The sequence below is a fragment of the Podarcis cretensis genome (assembly GCF_951804945.1).
Source record: "Podarcis cretensis genome assembly, chromosome: 16".
Taxonomy (NCBI): Eukaryota; Metazoa; Chordata; class Lepidosauria; order Squamata; family Lacertidae; genus Podarcis; species Podarcis cretensis.
In genome coordinates, this window is record NC_137186.1 from 19,541,670 (window position 1) to 19,561,207 (window position 19,538).

Sequence of the window (19,538 nt, forward strand, 5' to 3'; positions counted from 1 at the left end):
CTCCTTGAGGAAGGAACTCAGGAGGCTCTCTGAAGACTAAGCATAAAACTTGCCTTGAAGAGGATATTATGTGTTCTTTGAACCCCTGATGGAAACATCCAGAAAAGAACACGAGAGATTGGCCTCTGCACAGTTAACATGGACCACGTCTGTCTGGGTCTCGGGCTAATCTGCCATCTAAAATATGTGAAGCTAAGACACTGAAATGAGCCCATAAAATGGTTCTTCTATACTTGGATATTCTTATAAAAATGTTAAATATGGCATACTGTGATTAGAAGCGCACCCAGGTCAGGCCTAACGACCATGGATGGTACCAGGTTCAATCAATTCTTGACGGTTAAAAAGGATTTCACACAGTGGTGCTCTGGGATGCCCATAAATGTTAATTAACGTTCTAGAAAGCCACCAAGCCAAATTAAATTTTTATGACGGCTTTTAATTTTATATTTATAATCATTTCTGATACGGCTGTGAGTGAGCTGGCACAAGGTGAAACCTGCTCCAGTTACAGTTCTGCCCCTGCCCAAACACCCAACCTGGAGAAGCTTTTAACCAGGAGGAGGAGAAACTCAGGCCCTCCAGATCCTCCCATGATGATGAACTCAAATCCCATCAGCCCAAACTAAGGATTGAGGAGAAATTCAATTCAGTTTACATTGAACAGTGACCCTACCCAATTCCAGCTTTCCAAAACAATATCTGCACTGCAAAGGCAGACATCATTTGACAATCGCAATAAATTCTTCCTTCAGTGTCATTGGCCCTGTATTGTGGGTAGGGTTGCCACATGTCCGGAATTTCCCTGACATAACTGGAATACTGCAGTCGGAAGTAGTGTCTAGGCGGAAATCGCAAAAAATGTCAGGGAAAATCTGGGTGGGGCAACCCACGTCGGCAGTGACGTTTTTGGTGATTTTCCTTTAAATTGGCTCCAAAACATTTATTTTTTGCAGTTTTGCCAAAGATGAACAACAGCTTTGCTCCCAAAAGCTCAACAACTTTTGTATCTGGATTTTCACTTTTTGAAATACGGCAACCCTAATTGTGGCAAACTCGTCCATGCCTTGTGGATGTCTTACACTACAATCTCTATTAAGCACAGTCAGCAAAATGACAGGAAGGTGTGTGTACACCATGAGCGAGAAGGCCCTCTCCCACCATCCCCAGTTGCCTTAGGGATGTTCCAGCCTAGAGCTTTGAACAGTATATATTATAGACCAGGGGTCAGCAAACTTTTTCAGCGGGGGGGGCAGTCCACTGTCTCTCTGACCTTGTGGGGGGCCAGACTATTTTTTTTGGGGGGGGTGAATGAATTCCTATGCCCCACAAATAACCCAGAGATGCATTTTAAATAAAAGGGCACATTCTACTCATGTAAAAACATGCTGATTCCCGGATCGTCCATGGGCCGGATTTAGAAGGCGATTGGGCTGGATCTGGCCCCCGGGCCTTCGTTTCCCTACCCATGTTATAGACTGTCTCTTGTGCGTTTAGAAGTTGTGGCCACTAGAGGTCAGGATTGCCTTCTCCAAGGCTTCATTCTGGTGCCCTCCAGATATTTTGGAGTACAACTCCATTGGACTGTAGTCCAAAATATTTTGAAGGCTCTAAGGCGGCAAAGGCTGATACAACGGGATCTGGAACTGCTTCCAGATGGTGCCTGTCATGATTGTTATGCTGTTCTCCAGCAAACGTTAAGAATGTAAGGAACTTTGGACCAAGCCAATGGCTCATCTAGTCCAGCACCCTGTTCTCACAATGGCCAACCAGATGCCTGTGGGAAACCTGTAAGCAAGTCATGAGCATAAGAGCCCTCTCTCCTCCTGCAGTTTCCAGCACCTGGTATTCAGAAGCATTTCTGCTTCCAACCCTGTTTTCCCTATGATATAAATTAGGGTATGTGTATTCCCAGTGCAAATTCAATTCCAAGTCTCATAGTTCAGCAATCTATACAACACCATGTTGCTTCAGGGTGGGCCAGCACCCTGATACGCTAGCAAGCATCATACCACACTGAAGCTTGGTCTCCATAATGCAAGCACCATGGCTTTTATTTTTTTAAAAAAATGTTTATCTTGCTCTTTAGCTGAAAAAGGGCTCCCAGAATGGCATACAAATGCCTTCACGCTTACAGCCTAAAAGACATGGCACAAAAGGAAAAGCAATGGGGAGGGAGGAGGGTAAAAGAAAAAAAAGCTCAGAGGCTAATTATTAGAGTCACAGTAATTGAATCCTAGAATAGAGCTGAAAGTGATCCCAAGCGTCAGAGGCTGGATCTAGACACATTTTAAAAAAGCATTTCGAGAAAATGCGTCATAAACGTCAGTGGGAAATCCCACTGGCGAAAGATGGGACTCCGCAGCGCCATCTGGTGTCACAGTGTTATAATGCATATAAAGCGCTTTTTCTTTACTACCGTAGCTGAGTCCTTAGTTAAGTTCTTGTAAAGGCCTCCAGGGTTGGAAGGATACAGAGAGGAGGAGCCAAAATTTTGGCAGGTTTTATGGAGAGGTTCTGCATCTTCACCTCCCCTGATGTAATGGATGCTGCTTGGTGACCTAAATGGAAAGCAAAGTGGTGGTGGTAAGGGAAACACTATTAGGTTTTTTACCTTGCACTGTCTCTGCTTGATAGCAACTACCGCAAGAGTCAAAAACCATTTTCAGACCCAAGGCTGTGTTCCTTTATGAGCAACCTTCCTGGGTGGGGCGGGGCTGCATGCTTGTGGGGGTGGGGCCAGAGGCAATAGTGGGTGGGGCAACAGATCAACTTGTGACTCAGGTGGGCTTGTGGGGGGTGGGGTCTGGCGAGAGTCCAAAGGGATAGATGAAGAGGCCTCCTGAGCCATACTGGACCCATGAGCTGGTCCACTTCCTGGCCTGATATGCAGGCTGGGAACGATCAGAGCCACCGAGCTCTGACTTGCAGCATGAAAATATTATAGTGTTTTTAAACAGCATAAACAACAAATGAACAGGAAGTTGTGGTTCACAAGAGAGTGGGACATAGCTCTTTCAGAACACTGAACATCTCATTGGAAGGGTGTTAAAGGGCATGGCAAAATTTGATTACCAGTTGGAAGTTTTATTAATAAGCCTGCAGCAAATAAGTGCCCCTCCACCTCATTGGAGAGGCTTGATCTTGGCATGTTCAAATATATCGGTTAGGGAAGACACCCCAGGACACAATTGTGATCTGAGCTTTCTGTTTCCAGAGAAATAAAGCCATTCTCAGAAGCAGGGAATGAGGGCCAACAGATCTATCCACTTCAGTTTCTCTCTGTTTCTCATTTTTCCAGTTGGAAATTCAGTTCTCCACAGTTCTGCAGCATCTTGGAGATTTTTTTAAAAAAATCCTTATGAAAAGTTGTCAGCATTTCAGTGCCCATTTCTCCAAATACACACATTCTGGGATGCAGTTTTGGCTAATACACACACTCCGTCAAACATTGTATTCTTATATAATGAAATTTTTGACTGTTGCTTTCATTATATAAGAATACAATGTTTGACGGAGTGTGTGCATTTTTATACAAACTGGCTGGAGAACTGCATCACAACATTTGGGGAACTGCAAAGTTTGATGAATATTGTAATTATGTTTTGCTTTGCACAAGTGTTTGAGAAGTGCAAATCAGGTTGCTTGTCACTAAAACCCAAACAAAACTGAATCTCTCCTTCATTCCTAGAAGCAGACAGGCAATGCCGGTTCAAATATTAGGAAAGCTTTGGCCAACTGCATGCCCTCCAGCACAGCCATGGTGACTGGGGCTGATGGGAGCTGCAGTCCAAAAGGAGGAGACCCGGTTAGCAAAGCCCAACACAGAAGCCAGTGGGGATGACGGGAACAAAGTTTGCAATAGCTGAGGGTGGGGTCGCCTTGCACAGCTCTTTCTTCTGCCCTGTGACTTGCAAAGGTGGAATAAATTATCCAAAACAGGCAAAAGTGCAGACTCAGTTATGCAAAAGAAGAGCAATGATATGTGTGTGCATAATTCATAGCATCCTACAAGATCAGGCTTTTCTTGCTGCAGCATTTGAATGGCCTTGACCAGCTGCTGTTCTTCAGATCTTGCTGGACCGCGAACCCACAATCCCTGAACTTTCGCCATGCCGCCTGGGGGCTGATGGCCACAAAACATCTGAAGGGCACCAGCCTGGGGGTCCTGCATTTTAGGGGGTTGGACTAGATGACCCTGGTGGTGGGTGGCCTCTTCTGCTCCTTGCTTTCGAGGGAACAGCCCCTGTTGACTGTTTGCCGGTTCTGACTTGGAATCTGCTGCTGCTCACTTAATAGGCTGCGATCATATGATGCGGCACCTCCTGCTTTTCATGGTCCAGAAAACATCGCTGAGAAGGCCTGTTGTTTGATTCCTCTCTCCTCCCCTCCCCTTTGCCCCAAGAAACTCACAAGCTACTTTGGGACCGCTTATCTAAAAGCCAAAGATAAAACCCTTTGTGGCCGAGCTTCCTCATAAATCCTGGCCTGGATTTGGCAGCCTTGGGACGGGAGTGTGTGTGTGTGTGTGTGTGTGTGTGTGTGTGTGTGTGACTGACTCCCCGGCTTATGTGATAAATGGCGAGTTGGAGGTTGGCTCTTACGGAGTTCTGGAGTGTTTATCTCGCTGGCGAAGTTGTGCAAGGCCTTTCAAGCAGCCACCAAGGGAGCATGGATGTGCCAGGCGGCAGAGCCCGGTTGGCAGGCAACTTGGCAGCAAGTTCACAGCAGCGCTAATTCTCCCAGGGTGGCTAAGAAGGAAGGACTGTTTAAAGTCCGCGGTCAATCGGTTTCGCAAAGGAAAAGGGGAGCCAGGAGGAAGCTCGCCTCCCACACACCCTTTGCAGGCACTGTTTTTATTTTTCCAGCTGTGCAAAGAGCAAACACCTCCAAGGGAGCGAAAACTGGACCCAAGACCAGCCCGCAGACCAGCCACGTGAGTTTGTTGGGGATGCCTCCGGGAATCCTGTCGTATGAAATCTGTGTCCTTTGCGAAAAAGCACTAGCTTTTCTTCCTTTGCAGGAGGGCTTGGCTTTGTTTTCGGGCAAGTTCCAATGTGTTTGTACCATTCTCCGCACAGATGGAGCGCAGATGGAATGCAGTCTGTGCAGTTTCCACAGACGGGCCCCGAATGTGTGGATGTGGTGGGGAAGAGGCAGTTGTGACTCTCTATGCAAACCCATGGGGTGCACAGCGATGCGCAAGCATCACCCAGACCTGCACGGGAGCAGGGTGGGGGGGACCAGTTGCAAAATCTGTTGTGCAAGGTCTGCAGTTCAGCGGCAGAGCCTTAAGTTCACTTTCTGACATCTGAAAAACATCCCAGAGAGCTGTTACAGTTCGGTGTAGCCATTTCTGAGCTTGACTGGCGAATGGTCCGAATTGATCTGACGATCTGACTTGGTACAGTTTACGTGGCACATCACCTGCGTTGCAAAACAGTGCACTCACTGGCACGGCTGTGGCATCAGGGTGTGCAAAAGCGTTTGAAGGAGTGGCATGGCTGAGTGGAAGGATGCTAGGTTTCAAACTCCTGTGTGCTTGAAGCCTGATGTGTGCAGCTGCTTGCACTTAACGCATGAGAAAGATCGCTGTAAGCTACAGTATAACACGCCTGTTGCCATCAAATTCTAACTTGGTGTGGGCTGTCAGACCTTTGGGTTTCATCTGCGGGGGGCGGGGACACTTCTGCAATGCTGCAAGTGTGGGGGGAAGTCTGCCTGGTGAAATCCAAGAAGCCAGGAGGAGGAGAGGACTGAGCTGGATTTTAAGTGTTGGTGATTCTGTTTAGAAGCTTGCTTTGCAGAGACAATGGGGATATCCTCTTCCCTGCCCCCCTTTAATTCCTGTAGCAGCAGGACTGTGGTGTGGTGGATGCTGGAGGTCACATCTGCTTTGACCTCCTTCCTGTAGAACGGGCAAGGCCGGCTGAGATTTATGCACAGACCTGCTCCTTTCTTGCAAGATCTGAGCCCATCTTGCAGCTCATGTTTAGTAAAGCCTTGCTTCATTTCCTTGTAAATAAGTGTAGCACCCTGCTTGTGGTTAACGCTTAGCTGGAATGAAATATTCAACGCAGCAATAGAGAAATTAAAATAATAATTTATTTGTCAGACAAATAAATATGAGGCACAGTGGTATATGGTTACCAAGCTCTGGCCTGGCCTCCTGCCATTCTGGCCAGCACTTATATTTCCTTAGTCCAGCCCCCTTGCTCCTCCTGTGGCTGCCTCTGTCCAATCAGCCTGGTTGAAATTCCTATTGGCTGTTTGCTAGAACCAATCACAAAAGATACACCCATTTCCTCTTGTCCTTTTATGGGAAACAAAAAGATATATTCTTCTATCTATAAATGACAAATAAGTAGTAATATATCTTACATGTGTCTCAACAAGGAACCTTAATTACCAGCTCACCTCGCCCTATTGCCCTCCAAAACAGATGGTTAATCTTAAATTTTTATCTTAAACAGATGTCAAGGATCATCATTGAAAGATCTCCTTCCTTTGGAGGTCTCTAAACAAAAGCTTGACAACCATATGTATGTTCTAATGATGTTTCCTGCTTGGCAGGGGGGGCTAGGCTGGTGGCTGATGGCCCCTGTGATCTCTTCCAACTATATGAAATAAGAATCTAGCATAAGGATTTAACATTTCTTAGCTTCTAATTCCTTTGCATAATTACATTTAAGCCAATATATTTAATACATAACATAGATAGCTTTTTAAAAGGAAAAGAAATCTTAAAAGGATCTCAGTTTAAGAAAGAAACAACTTTAGAAAAAGACTTCCCAAAATACTCTCTTCCTTTCTGCCAGCTAGATGCTTTTCCATTGCTCTTGACCTTTGAACCTTAGGAAAATATGGCTCAAGTTTAATGGGAGGCACATGGTTTTATTTTACTATTTACCCACTCTTAATTATGTTTTTCTCTGCTTTTTTATCTTCTGTAATATGTAGGGTCAGTGTAACCTTGGCTGTCAGCCTGTAATTCCCTTTTTACGACTTTGAGAATTGTTTTCTGCTATAAATCAGGGGGCCCCCTTGTCCAGGAGAATAAACATCTTGCCAAGGTTCTTAGGCAGCTGCTCTTCTGCCTGGCATAAACATTTGAAAATCTTTAAGCTCATTTTAAAATACAGGCCCTGATCAAGCCTCAATAAAAATGCAGGCTATGATTAGATGCCTCATAAGTTCCGTTGCAACACCTAGCCCAAACCATGGCTTTCATTTAGGCACATTATATAACGCAGCACGAAAGCCAGCTAGGTTCTCTCAGGAAGGTGTGTCTTTGTGGCGAGCTTTGAGAGAGGGGTGAGTTTTGGGAAAGACTGCTTGGATTTTGCTGCTGCAAATGAACCCTTTCATAGCATGACCCAGCTTGAAGCCCAAGCTTCTTAAGCCCATGAGCTCAAAGTATGTTAAGCCACAGAGAGCTCCGTGGGAAGAGGCCAGCTCTGAATCCTGGCAAAGTGGGGCAAGGGGCTTGCTCCTTTACTGCCACTTAGGGGCTGCTTCCATTACTGCCTACTTACCTCGTGCTGTGGGCTCCCATGGCTAATTTTTGAAGCCGCACTCATACGCCATTAGCCGCCTTCCCTATCGATCCTGTAGCTTCTTGACAAATTCTGCTGTGTTTGATATGTGTGTGTGTGTTTTTCTCAAGCCAGTTTCAATACAGCTAGAAAACTGGATGTGGAACAAGTGGTAATGGGGACATTTCCTTCGCACATGCACAGGCAATGCTTCAATGAGTAGGAATTTTGTGGGGTAAATTGGGGGGCAGGGAAACCCCAAAATAGTCATGTGGGTTTTGTGTGAAGACACACCTGCCCCCTCTTTGATGTGAACATCACTGTGCAAATGTAGCTTGAAATGCAGCCGGTGTGTGTGTGTGTGTGTGTGTGTGTGTGTGTGACCTCACTAATGGACACACACCCTTTAACCGGTTTGCTTAAACATTACAGAACTGATGGTTACCTGCCTAGATATCTGGGAGCAGAGCAGGCAACAAATAGATCATGGGGTAATGACCTCACTACATTTAAGCTGCTAACGTGAACATACCTTTACAGAGAAGCAGAAGCTTGGTGATGCAGGTTTTTTGCAGAGGTAGGGACAACAGACCCTGTGCTAAGGTGAGCATTTGCAAGTCTTCACATCTTACACTCCAAGGCATACCTAGGGGTTGGTGAAACCAGCACCTGCTTGGTGGCACAGCCTCCCCCCCCCCCAAATCACCTATGGAGTTGATGACATACAGGTGTGCGGCAACGTGCTGCTGCTCTCATGCCAAGATCAAACATAGCAGAAGCTTCCCATCCTTTTCACATTGTGGCACAAAAGTGTGCAATTTTGGGGGGCTCTTCTTTCTTGCCTAGCCCTCACGCAAGATGCTTTGAGTACTGTACTTGGGCCACATAAAATAAAGTAATTCCTACTAAGGCTATTGCGGTAAAGTGATTTTCCCCCCCTGGTGGGGCTGCCAGGGGTGCAAGGGATCCTAGGTGCGCCTTTGCTTTTACTTAATAAATCATTGGTAAAATTTGCCAGCCAGCCCTTTAAAAAACAGCTGTGTAATGGGCACATGTTCCCACACCACCATGCAGGTGGAATGATGGGGCAAGTTGTTAAAGAGTCAAGAAACCTGAGAACATAGAAAGTTGCCTTCTGCAGAGTCCGCCCATCCAGCTTGGTTTTCTTGACTTTGACTGGCAGTGGGGTATCTCCAGGATGTTGGTCCGGAGGCAAATGAAATCAAATGAAATCAAATACCTTTATTGTCATCACAGTATAAAACATTTCAAGTCACTGGGATAATTAAAAGGACAAGGGTGAAGCTGCCAAGGGTCATAAGGACACTGTGATCCTGTGCACTTAGATATTCTGCTTCATCCTTGGTCAGGAGTCTTTCCCAGCATCAGCTGGGTTGAACCTGGGACTTTATGCATACAAAGAAGACTGTGACAAACTGTTGGTCCACCTAGCTCAGGGTTGTCTGTGCAGATTGGCAATAATAATAATTTATTATTCATACCCCATCCATCTGGCTGGGTTTCCCCAGCCACTCTGGGCGGCTCCCAACAGAATATTTAAAACATGATAAAACATCAAACATTAAAAATTTCCTGATACAGGGCTGCCTTCAGATGTCTTCTAAAAGTCAGGTAGTTGTTTATTTCCTTGACATCTGATGGGAGGGCATTCCACAAGGCAGGCGCCGCTACCGAGAAGGCCCTCTGCCTGGTTCCCTGTAACCTCACTTCTCACAATGAGGGAACTGCCAGAAGGCCCTCGGAGCTGGACCTCACTGTCCAGGCTGAATGATGGGGGTGGAAACACTCCTTCAGGTATACTGGACCGAGGCCGTTTAGGGCTTTAAAGGTCAGCACCAACACTTTGAATTGTGCTCAGAAACGTACTGGGAGCCAATGTAGGTCTTTCAGGACCGGTGTTATATATGGTCTTGGCAGCCACTTCCAATCACCAGTCTAGTGGCCGTATTCTGGATTAGTTGTAGTTTCTGGGTCACCTTCAAAGGTAGCCCCATGTAGAGCGCATTGCAGTAGTCGAAGTGGGAGATAACCAGAGCATGCACCACTCTGGCGAGACAGTCTGCGGGCAATGGCTCTTCGGGGTTTCAGGCAGGCAGCTTTTCCAGTTCCATCCTTACCGGAAGGGAAAACTAACCAGCACACACTCCACAAGTGCAGTTCTTCTCCCCCCACATCCCACCATGGAGATGGAATGATGGGGCAAGACGTTAGGAAACTGGAGGGGAGGTGGGGGGTTGAGAGATGCCAGCCCTACCAGAAGGAGAGAGGGAGAGAGACAACAGTGTGATACAGCAGCAAAAAAAGCTAATGTTATTCTAGGCTACATCAACAGAAGTATAGTCTCCTGATCAAGGGCAGCAATAGTCTCCGCTCTATTATGCCTTGGTCAGACCACACTTGGAATACTGTGTCCAGTTCTGGGCACCACAATTTCAGAAGGATCTTGACAAGCTGGGAGTGTGGGCAAAGGAGGGCAACCAAAATGATCAAGGGTCTGGAAACCAAGTGTTATGAGGAACCGTTGAGGGAGTTGGGCATGTTTAGCCTGACAAAGAGGAGACTGAGAGGAGCTACAACGGCCATCTTCAAATATCTAAAGGGCTGTCACATGGAAGATGGAGCAGGCTTGTTTTCTCCTGCTCTGGAGGGTAGGACCCATAACAATGGATTCAACTTACGTGAAAGGAGCAGACTCCCATGAGAGGTGGTGGCCTCTCCTTCCTTGGAAGCAGAGGTTGGGTGGCCTTTAGCTGGGATTCCTGCATGGCAGGGGGTTGGACTAGAGGATCCTCAGGGTCCCTTCCCACTCTGCAGTTCTATGAGTCTATGAGAGTGTCTGTGCGTGTGGAAAGAGAGAGAGAGATTCCAGATGGATGTGTTTGCGTGGTGGGTGGATTATCAGCGCAACGAAAGTGGCTGCTGCGTTTCCACTTCAACCCACTTTGTCCTGTACATATTCCTGTCAGACCCGAAGATTTGTTTTGTTCCACGGTTTTTATCTTTCCTGAGACGTTATCTCTCCTTTCATTTCCGGCCCTGGGCAAGAAGCATCTTCATAGGCTGGATTGCGGCCTAGAGAGCGAGAGAGAGAAGCCTCGATTGCTGCTGCTTCTGCTTCTTTTTAAAGGAAAAATATGCACCACATTCCAGCCACTTTCCTCCTTTGCTGAGGCTCCTGTAAGATTCAGGGCTGGGTGCTTGCAGCAGGCTTTGTCAGGCAACCTCCCAGGGCCCACCCACCCCTTCGCTGGTGCCGACAGTCGCTCCCCAACCCCACTGGAGCCTCCTGGCCCTGTTCTTCCTCTGCTTGACCCTTCTGAACAAAAACAAGTGGGGAGGACATGCAGCTTCATCCTTCCCTTCCCTTTGGGTAGTTTTGTTGATTTGGCACTGGGGGAGAGGGCTGGCGATTGGGCTGGTTGGCGTGGCGAGGAGGAGGGGACCCCACAGAGAGTTTTGTGTCCGGCAGTGACCAGGCAGAACCCCACCACTGGAGCCTGAAGGCAGCAACCCTCACCCCCAGTTTGCCCCCAGCAATGGGTAGTTAGAGGTAGAGTGCCTCTTAATGCAGAGGTTTAGTTTCAGTATCGTGGCTGAAAAGGGGTAATAGACTTATTATGTCTCTCCCCCCCCCCCTTAAGTGATGGGTGAGGAACCTTAGGCCCGAGGTGTCTGTTGAGGCCTTCTAGGCCCTCCAGACTCTGCCCAGGCTACTTTCCTCACTGAGTTTGCTTCACTCCCTCCTCGAGTGTCTTTGCTTGGCTGGAATGTGTCCTACAATGCTGATCCTGCCTTTTGCTTGCCTCGATGGAGGATAGAAAAGTGGCGTGTGTGTCTTTTGTGTGTGTGTATGTGTGGAAACTAGCCTTCTGTAGAAAGGTGGACAAACTACCCTAGAAGCATAGGAGCCAACTCCTAGGGGCCATGAGTGCTTTGGCCTCCACAATAAAGTATTTGAGGGAGCTGGGCCCCCACAAAGTTGATGGGCATTCCCATTCCAATAGTGTTTATGCACTGCATCATGTGATCAGTTATATGGGGTGGGGCTTACCTGGGCCCCACAGTATTTTATTCAAGTTAGCACCCCTGCCCAGAAGGAGCGCGACATGTCCCCCACCAGAGGTACTATCCCTCCCCAAATATCCTAAATATTACCAGGAATATCCAAGGCTTCCTTCCGCTGACTTGCACCCTTAGTCCCTCTGTCCCATCACTGTCCGCGCTGTGCATCAACTGCAGCCCCTCCCTGGGGTCAGAGGCAAGAGGCTCTTTCCTATCCTTGAAAGCGGTATACAATTATGCATGGTGTGCAGCTGGATCAGTGAAGAGCCCGGGAGATAGCTGGTTGATTTGTTTGTTTGTTTGTTTACCTCCCCCCCCCCCTTTCTTGAATCTGATCCCCAAGGGCAAAGAAATTCAGGTATTAAAAAACAACAACATGGATCTTAACAGTAAGAAACTGTACTAATTCTCTCTGAAAGTAAAGCTTGCGGTCTTAGAATCGGACAGTTAGATATCCTTGGCGATCTATAATGCGAATACAGTATATCGCTTTGCATTTCAGAGCCCTGCATTTCATGGTGCAAATGTGGAGGGGTCTGCGCACTCAAATCTCTCCCTGAAAAGTCCCAGCTGCAAGTCCTCACAGGGGACGAAGAAGGGCCACTACGTCCGTAATCCCAGCCATCGGTCGTATGATGAACTAATCAGCTGGGTGAGTGATAACCTTGTGAGTTGGATACATCTTGAAAGGGGACTGAAGAAAGCCCTTTAATCTTGGCATCTTGTTGTGGAGGGCAAGGGGGGGGGTCCTATTCCCCCAATTCCTTCCCTTCCAAATATACACGGATCTGTCGGGCTCCTTGGTTGGATTCCCAGGTACAAAATGCAATAATGGAAGGTCCTTCTGGCACAACAGAGAGAACTCCCAGCATGGCAGGGTGGGGGCAGTTCTGGATTAGCCCTCCCCCAGATGCAGTTGTCTGCTATGTTCATGCAGAAGGTTGCTAGTTCAATCCCTGGCATCTCCAGGTAGGGCTGAGAGAGAGAGAGACCCCTGCCTGAAACCCTGGAGAATTATTTAATTATTCCTAAAAAACCCCCCATATTTCACAAGAAACACTTGCAACGCAAGAAACTCTGCCAAGTAGGCAAACCATTTCAGGCACCCCATAACAAATAAAATGCAGGCGAAATAACAGGCAATATCTTTCCCAAAAACAAATAATCCCTCCCCAAAAATTGAATTATACTTATGTTTTATTTGTACGCATATAGATAAAATATTGTATTTGTTTTGTAATGATATTATCTTTTGGGCAAAAAAATTAAAAGGGGCTTTTCTGGTGCCAAGTTGGTATCAGAGGGTACAGAGGTGCCCACGAACTCCACTTTGGGGACCCTAGCATTAGTATCAATAAAGCCTTTGCAGCTGCTCAGGTCTTTAGGAGAGGGGGAAATTGAAACATCATCTGCATGTGTGATGAATTGCACTTCAGTTTCAGTTGAATATTGCACGTGCTTGATTTCGTTTATTTCTAAGTTGCCAACAAACGCAGGGAAGGCTAAAAATACCGAGTCGAAAAATGCATATATATAATTAAAGTAATTATCTTCTGCACAGTGGGCTCTTCTTCCTCGCTCCCCCAATAAAAACAAGCACCTGCTATCCCTTTGCAAAGAATCTGCAGGTGGTTTGGGGATCCGGGATGCTTATGTTGCCCGTTCATAACTGGGCATGGAATTGTGACTTGGGGAAAACATGATTTACTCCACATGCTCAGTGTGAAGCTTGATCAAAGGAAACTGCCGGGATCAGATCATTCGCCTTGTTCTGGGCGTGTCGGGGACAAGGGCTGCCTTCATGAGCTGCTCTAATGCCTTGTTGGCTGCTACAGGGAAACATCTGGCTGGGCGGCAGATTTCGTCGGAGACAGGGCAATGAATTCATGTTCGTCTTTCTCTCTCAGCAGCCACACGATGAGCCCCCTGTGGGGGATGAGCACCCCCATCTGTCTGTCGGTCCGACACCCACATCTGGAACTTGAACCGGGAATCTCTCGCAGGTCCTTTCTGCACGGCTGACGCTGGAGAGATCTCAAGAGCAGGAGCCCCTGGACCGCTGCTGGAGGTAAGCCGTCGCTATGGCAACACCAGGGATGTTCGCGGAGCTAGGCTGGCTGTTATGACACAGGGATATGCTTTGACGGAGGGGGTTTTCCTCTCCGCACAGCTGGGAAGAGCAGGTCGGTTTTGTAGCAACCACGACTGGACCTGATCTGGGGAGAGTCTGGCGTTGTGCTTCCGATACAACCGAGCCAAGACAATGGAGATCTGGGTTACACTGAGCCACCAGGTAACATTTCCCCGACTGAAAGCCATAATTTCTCGTGGAATAATGAGGCGTGTGAGTGAGAACATGTGTGTCTTTGGTTTGGCGGGAGCTTCCTTGTTGAAAGCATCAGAAGCAGACACAGAGCGTAGAAGCATTGCTCTCTTTCCCCCTTCTTGTTCTGAGTAGGCTTCCCAGCCAGGAAACCCTTTAGAGATGTAAATGGAGTGAGACAGGCGTGGATACCCGGCTTTTTCCACCTTCGCCGGAACCCTGTAAACGAATGAACCAATTCCACACTGGTTCATTTGCAAAGATCTAATGAGGAAGAATTTAAATGCACGTGCGTCGCATGTCGAGGAGTTTCCCCACACGTTACGTTAAGTTGCGATTGTTGCATGAAATTAAGCGTCGGTGGATCTTCCCCTTCCACTGTCTCTCTGCATGATATTTTGGGTGGATTCCGAAGGAAGCTGGCTTTCCATTTCATGCTTGGGTAGCCGGAGCTGGAATTGTGAGGCAGGGGAATGAAGGATGCGGAGGAGATGAGCAGGTTTAATTTGATAAAGGCTGGGGCTCCTGCATCTGGTCGGATGTGGGAAAATGAAGACAGAGCTCAGTCTAGAATCTTTCCTCCCTGTGCTTGCAGGAAGGATTCAGCTCTCTCAGACACATAGTCTGAGATGGTCATGTAAAGCTGTGTGGGGTGTCAAATATGTGGGTCAGAGAGTGGGCACATCTGTCTATATCCATCTAGATCAAGCACCCCCAAACTCTGCCCTCCAGATGTTTTGGGACTACAACTCCCATCATCCCTAGCTAACAGGACCAGTGGTCAGGGATGATGGGAATTGTAGTCCCAAAACATCTGGAGGGCTGAGTTTGAGGATCTAGATATAAAATTGTCAAGCACTGAGGAGAGGGTTTTCCTCAAGGTTTATTATGCTGGATTCGTAACTCAGCGAGCAAATGGTGAGGAGGTTGTTTCGCCCATCCCTTCTCATTACAGAGCTGAGCGCTCTCGCTCTCTTCTGTGCAAGATCTGCCCATCAGCTGCCTTTCCCCCCCTTCATGGGAGGGGGATGGAGAATAAGAGGGGCTTTCCCTCTGCAAGAAGGCCGTCCTTCCTTCCATTATGGATACATTACTCTCTATTCTATGGGTATAACAACCAGCATTTGTGCATTGTCTTAGAAGTGCGGCAGGCTCCTGTCACCCTTACACCAGTTCTAGTCTTGCTGTTATCCCCATATTCCAGGTGGAAGACTGAGGCATAGTTCCCAGTGCAAGGGGACCTTGTTTGTTTGTAGCAGAGGCAGGGTTGCCAACATTTTTACTGGCCCTTGTTCCTCTCCCTTTAGCAGCAGAAATTAAATAGCTGCTGGCATGCTGAAATCTAGCAGGCGGACCTCTTCCTGGCATGGAGGTTTTCAATGGGGAAAGGCTTCAAACCTGATAAATTGATGCATGCTGACAGCTGCCAAGGGCGCAAAAGGGGAGCCAGATTTTTTCTTTTTGCAAGACTTGGCATTTGCACCAGGGGACTCTGAAGTTTGTGGCCACACTACCAAGCCTTTTGAATTGGAACTTGCAGGAATACCCCCGAAGGCTAAAAATACACTAGCTGAAAACTTTGAGCTGAGCCTTGATGGTTTGCCCTGGGAAGGAGGAATGCCTTTTAACGTTCTTTCCTGTGGCAGGGGCCCAGCCCAAAACAATGGCAAGTGGTTCAAAATGCTGTGCAGCCCTGTTTCTCGGCCAACGGTGCACGGCAGACTGTGAAATCCGGCCGGGGCTAACCTAGTTTTCCTGCGTTACTACAAGGAACTTTCTGTCTTGCTTCTGGGACAGGCTCTGCTCCCTTCCCCCCCGCCAACCTCTGAGCTTTCCCCCCGCCTTCCAGACAATGTGCTCAGCGATTCACATCCTCCATGAGGCCTTCTCAGAGGAAAAGCAGTGGCTGGTGTGGGGCTGGGTTGCCGCCAAAGCTCAGGGCGTTTGGCCTTCATCTGACAAGGAGCACAATGCAAACCCCTCACCCCACTTATGGTGTCAAAGAGACGGCGAAGTCTGGAGTCCACGCTGTTCCCATCCAGGTGGACACTGAGTTAGGGATGCTTCTGAAATTCTCCTCATCTGACTTTGGGATTGGATTGGAGAGTTCTGGGTGGCATTAGAAACCCTCATTTGTCCCATTTATGTATAAAAAATGTCCAAACCATGCTCAGTCTGCTATCACTTTCAGTTCCTCAGGGACTTTCTCCCCCAGTCCTCTGAAAGTGGATGTTGCAATACACAAAACACCAACTCTGGACAAGGGCCGTAGCTCAGTGATCCAGGAGAGCATGAGACTTTTAATCTCAGGCTTGTGGGTTCGAGCCCCACGTTGGGCAAAAGATTCCTGCATTGCAGGGGTTTGCACTCTCGTGACTCTCATGGTCCTTTCCAACTCTACAATTCTATGATTCTGTGCAGGAGGGCCTCGGTTCCATCCCCAATGGCATCTCCAAGTAGGGCTTGGAAAAAGTCTCTGTACGAAACCCTGGCAAGCCACTGCCAGCCAGTGCAGGCACTACTGAGCTAGAGGAACCATTGATCTGACTTGGTAAACAGCTTCCGAACCATCCTGGTATGAGGACACTGCAACCAAGTCAAAATTCCTTGGGTGCAGTTAAAAAAAAAAAAAGCTGCAGCTGAAAAGTTGTGGCACAGGGTCCAAATCTGGAATGAACTTGAGAAATCATTCTAGTTCAACCAGAATTTGAGAGGCATGGAACACTGGGCAGATCAAGAAAGGAGTGGGTTGCAAATTTGCCGATACGCATGTATATATTCGCATTTGACTAAGGCTAGAGCAAACAAAAACATTTTTTCTTTACCCAGACAATCAGAAGCAGTTTGAAATAGGAATGACTCTGGGTTCATGGTTTGTGCTGGAAGGGTTCCCAAGCTTTATTGCACCCGGAGGCATATTTTGAAATCTAAGGAGCTGGTGTGGGCTGCTGCCCATTTCACGGACAAAAAATATATTGTGATACTCAGGACCCTTCCCCCAAAGCAAAGCACTATACCCCAACCCCCTGCCCCAAATAAAGCACAGACAAAACAGCAAGCAACGCCTCCTCCGAAAGATTGCATTTGGTCCCTGGACTAAATGCCCTCATTACTAAATGCCCCTCATTTAGAAAGTCTCTGCATGCAGAAATCTAGCCTGCCAAGTTCCAGCTTTGCCTCTTCCCTGAAGCACTTGTATTTTTTTTTGGGGGGGGGGAGAGGAATTATTTGCAGAGAATGTTCCATCATATGAGATCTTCCCCCTCTTCATTTAGAAGTGGTACAGCTTGGACACAGGTTGAGAACTCCATGAAAATGAGACCCGAGTGAGAAGGAGATATGTTGAATGCCTGACTCTGTAGAGCAGGAGTGAGGGACCTTTGGCCTGCCAGATGAGGCTGAACTAAAACTCCCATCAGTCTCAGGAAGCATGGGCAGTGGCCAAGGATGATGGGAGTTGTGGTCCAGCAACATCTGGGGGGCCTTAGGTTCCCCACACCTTAATGTACTAGTGGAAAACAATGGAGTTGAGGTGCGCAGTGTCAATCCCATCTGTGGAACACACCTTCAGGAGTTAAAAGAAAGTCCTTCTTCACAAAGCACTTAGTTAGACTATGGAACTCCTTCCCACAGGAGGCAGTGGTGGCCACCGACTTGGATGGCTTCAAAAGAGGATTGTTCAGATTCATGGAGGAGAGTCGGCTAATGATGACTACCCATGATGTCTATGCTCTGCCGCCACAGTTGGAAGAAGTAATGCTTCTGAAAACCGGTCCCTGGAAGCCACAGGAGGGGAGAAATCTCCTGTGCTCAGGTCCTGCTTACTGGTTTCCCCTCATATCTTTGGTTGGTCACCGTGAGAACAGGATGCCGGACTAGATGGGCCAATGGCCTTAAGTTCTTAATCTCCACTTTCCCCTTGATTTAGCTAACCAGCCAGGTGCAAAAAGCCACAAGAGCGGGTTTCCTCACAAGTGTCGAGAACCTTTTGAATGTTCGCCAAGGAAGGGACGCTCCCCCCACCCCTGCAAAAAAAGGGGGGGGGAAGTATGGTATAATAGAGTCTCATGACAAAATAATTACAGTGTTCGATCAATTCCAGGAGATCTGCATTGGAGCCAAAACTGAGATGCACGTGAGAGGTGAGGGGCACAGATTAATTTTAGCCTTGATAAAGTGAGTAGGGTGATCGTCACTCCATCTGGTTTCGTCTACCTGGGAGCAGCTCTACAGGGTCTTTTTTTGTTTTGGTTTTTTAAAGGCTTTCCCCCAGATGTGTTCTGTGAGATTCTTTCACCCATAGATGCCCATCTTGAGACCTTCTGCATACAAATCCAGCAATCTACAGCTGCACCACGGCTCTCTGCAAAGGGTCCTTATATACTAAATAATAATGATGATGATGATAATAATAATTTATTTATACCCCACCCATCTGGCTGGGTTTTCCCAGCCACTCTGGGCAGCTCCCAATAGAATATTAAAAACACAATAAAAACTTCCCTAAACAGATCTGCCTTCAGATGTCTTCTAAAAGTCAGATAGTTGTTTATTTCCTTGACATCTGATGGGAGGGTATTCCACAGGGCAGGCGCCACTACCGAGAAGGCCCTCTGCCTGGTTCCCTGTAACATCACTTCTCACAGTGGGGGAACTGCCAGGTATACTGGGCTGAGGGCGACACCCCCACCTGCCGAATTCCTCTCGCCAGGTCCCAAGATCACCACCAGGTCTCTTGAGACTCAATCGTTGAGATTAGTGAGGCAGAGCCTGGCAGCTGAAGGCGAGGTCTCAGTTTTGGGGGAGGAGCCTGATGGGGAGTGGCAGCAGGTAGCACTTGCACTCTCAAGAGAGGAGCTTGGTGGTGATGGACATGAAGTGAAGAGGGAAAGCTCTCTGACCAAGCAGAGAATTGCCTGTTCCCTCGGCAGTATACCTAAGGACTGATCCCTGAATTGGTGTCAGGAGTGCTCTTGTGCTGAACCGTCTGGAATGCCAGAGGATCTGGGTGTCTGCCGGCCTGTTCTCCCACATGGTGCCCTCCCTGCCTGCCTGTCTTTCTTCCCCATATTTGAAGCACACCCATGTTTTTGTTTGCTTGTGTTGTGCTGATGGATCCACTACTCCCAGGGTTGGGTTGAACGAAAGATTTCCCCCTACCTGAGATATTTCTTCTGATAACCTGCTAGGTGAGATACACCCGCCCACCTAAGCCCCACCTTGGGGTGCAGTGAGTGGAGGCATTCCAGGCGAGGTTCCAAAAGAGAGCCTGAGCCAGTCAACATAACGGCACTTATTTATTTTACTGTATTTTGTAAAATTTGTACGCCGCTTAATTGCAAGGGGAAAAAACCCTTGAAGAGGTTTGCCAAAAGAATGAACAGTAAAACTATCAATAAAAACTGCTACAGTGGTGCCTCGCAAGACGAAATTAATCCGTTCCGTGAGGCTCTTCGTATAGCGGTTTTTTCGTCTTGCAAAGCAAGCCCATTGACAGCTTAGCGGATTAGCGCTATTAGCGGTCTAGCAGCTTTTAGTGATCAGCTGTTAAGCGGCTTATCAGCGGATCAGCTGATAAGCGGCTTAACGGCTTAGGA

General features: G+C 47.7%; 1 protein-coding gene across 6 annotated transcripts in view; it reads left to right on the top strand.

Annotated features, from left to right (window-relative positions):
- The first annotated feature begins 4,473 nt into the window (after positions 1 to 4,473).
- Positions 4,474 to 19,538, top strand: part of LOC307204741 (semaphorin-4A-like) — a 69,215-nt gene continuing 54,150 nt past the window's right edge. For 2 of the 6 annotated variants that reach the window (XM_079956619.1, XM_079956623.1), the window contains exons 1-3: positions 4,474 to 4,936; positions 12,121 to 12,289; positions 13,529 to 13,686. The gene's annotated coding sequence lies outside the window, so the exon portion shown is untranslated. Of the gene's footprint in view, positions 4,937 to 12,120; positions 12,290 to 13,525; positions 13,687 to 13,781; positions 13,912 to 19,538 lie in introns of those variants that run through there. The other 4 variants (XM_079956624.1, XM_079956626.1, XM_079956620.1 and 1 more) reach the window with 3 other exon arrangements.